At 43.5% G+C, this 2,674-nt stretch overlaps 1 protein-coding gene across 3 annotated transcripts in view; it reads left to right on the plus strand.

The window, feature by feature from the left end:
- Positions 1-2,674, plus strand: part of SMIM11 (small integral membrane protein 11) — a 13,760-nt gene that overhangs the window by 8,003 nt on the left and 3,083 nt on the right. The gene's annotated exons all lie outside the window — the stretch shown is intronic.

Below are 2,674 nucleotides of genomic sequence, written 5' to 3' on the forward strand. Positions count from 1 at the left end.
ATTCCTGCAGTGGCAAAGCTGGTTCGCATTTAGGTCGCAGAGAATCATGGATTCTAATGTGGGCTCGCTCATAGCCAGGACCTCATGGGCCCATCCACGGAGAGGCAGGAAATTGGAAAGAGTAACTTCTTCCAATGCGAATCTCCTAGGCTTTGGTTAGCCTAAAAGATCCTAATAAATGAAGAAAGAAGTTTATATAACAACATTAAATGTCCTTTTCTTAGTTCGTTTGTATACAGGGACTCAAACCTTCACCTCTCTAAAATGTGAACCTTCAAGAAAGTTGATGAGACGGAGGATTATTTGATATTGGGAGGCCAGGTGGAGATGGTTAGCCATAGATTTGCGAGAGAAAGAACCTGGAAACCAAATCAATATACTTAAAAACAAAAATAGAATTATTAAATTAATTTAATTTATTGTTTTTATTATTATTATTTAAGTTGCTATAGGGCACACGAGCTCACCAGAGAGAGACTGAGAGAGAAGGAAAGGGAGTACACAAGCTGCCAGATCCAGGACTCAAACCACAGTTGGCCACATGGGAGTCCACTACCTTAACCACCATGCCACCTGCTAGCACCCCAAATCAATATTCTAAACTACTTATATTTATGAGGGTGAAAACTTTTAAGTTTCACTTCTGTAACCTTTTTAGTCTATGACACTGTTGCTAGACTTACTGAAGTGCATATGTTGTCTTTATTCTTTATTGTTAAAATCATTTCGTGGTAGAAAACTATTTACTAGTTACCTAGTGTTCTTGTGTTCATATTGTTTAAATTAAAACAAGTTAAATATATGGATCCCCTTTCTCTCATGATACCAGTTATATTCCTGTTGTATCACATTATGTACATAACCACTTAAATCATTTCAGGTCAATTTCGGTGAGTTGGTAAAATTAGGTAGCCAAGCCATTTGCATGTGACTGTGAAATTGACGGGCTGGGGGAGCCTGCTCTGTACAGGATCACACGCAGAGAGAGTCCGGCTCTGTGGCAGGCAGCTGGGGCAGAACCGGCCTCACAGATGACCAGCCGCTCTTGTTGGTTTTTGTTTGTTTGTTTTTTAAGTTTTTCTTGTAGGGCACATGTGCTTGCCATAGAGAGACAGAGACAGTGAGAGGGAAAGTGAGAAGTCACCCCCCACCTGGGGTGGGGGGAATGGCAGTTCCACAATTCCTTGTCCTCCAGTTTCCTCTTGGAATTTTGGATATGTACACACACATGCCTGGTGTGATTTTCGAGCCACTGGTTCCACAATGTGAACCCTGCTGTTGGTCACGTGGGATCCAGTGCCTTAACTTCCATTCCACCTGCCGGTTCCTTTCCGTACCACCTTTTCTCAGCTGTCAGACCAGGGATCTCACTTGCTACAAGGGGTTAGAGTGAGGAGGGAAGGGGAAGAAGTCACAGAGGTGCTCAGTTCTCAGGGCTGCTGATCCTGTCTTCTGAACAGGAAATCCACATCTAGGGCTGAGTCATAAAGAACTGGAGGGCTGGGGCCAGCAGGTACTATGGTGATTAGATGCTGGGCTCCCACATGGCTGACCATGGTTTGAGTCCTGGACCTTGTGGCTTGAAACTTGTGCCTGGTGCATGTGCCCAAAATGGGGGGTAATTTCTCACTCTTCCTCTCACTGTTTCTCTCTGTCTCTTCAGCGAGTATGCACACCCTGTGGCAAAAAACAAACAAAAAAACAAAACCAATAAACAGAATCTGAGGGCCTAGCCACACAGATATAGGTGGTAGGGAAATGCCGTGATCCTGGAGCCACAGGGTAGGCCTGGATTCAGATCCCAGGTGGACTTGCGCCCACTGGGAGTGCCCACATACACCTGTCATCCTGACTGACAGAGGCTGGGGGAGGAGAGTTACCGCATCACGGTACCTTCCTGTGTCACACCTCCCCACCTTCCCGCCAAGAAATAAAAAAACTGAATACGATATAGGAACATAAATGTAAATGAATTGTGACTTCATTAATCACGTTTCACTGAAAGTCGGGAATCAGTGGGAGACTGGCCTAGGGCCTAGACTGTCCCGGCCAGCTCTGCCTGGAAGAAGTGAACTCTGTACAGTGGGGAGGCCTCTTGGCCTCCATGAGCTTTACCTTCCTTGTTCATGAAATAAGGTGACAGCTAGGTCATCTTTGAAGTCCTTTCCAGCCCTCTAGTTATGTATGAGCATATGTTGTTCTCAGCTAAAGTTCACTAACTAGTTTCTGATCAACCTCAGTTTAGCTATTAGTGTGTGTGTGGGGGGGAGGTTCCTGTGTAGAAACTCATTTTATTGGTACTACATGTAAGTGATGTTTGGCAATGTAACCTAACGATTTCATTGGGATAAGCTCTACCTCTTCCTTTCCTTAACAAAAGCATGCCTTTTTACTATTTGGGAAGGACTTCTTAATCACACAGAAAGCTTATAGTTATCATTCAGCTACCATAACTAACCATGTTTTTGAAGCCAGTATAGTACTTGCCTTGAGATATTATTGTGATTTATAGAGTCTTATAATAAAACCTAGTACAAAATGTAACTCAAATCCATTGTTATTCTCCCGATTCCATTTTAGCCAACGTATTAAAACTTCTCTCCAACAGGAAGTGATGGGGCAGTTAATAAGTAGCTAAGTTTTAATGTTTAGAGTTTCGGCGTGTTTCATTTCC

The sequence above is a fragment of the Tupaia chinensis genome, unplaced genomic scaffold (assembly GCF_000334495.1).
Source record: "Tupaia chinensis unplaced genomic scaffold, TupChi_1.0 Scaffold000392_1, whole genome shotgun sequence".
Classification (NCBI taxonomy): Eukaryota; Metazoa; Chordata; class Mammalia; order Scandentia; family Tupaiidae; genus Tupaia; species Tupaia belangeri.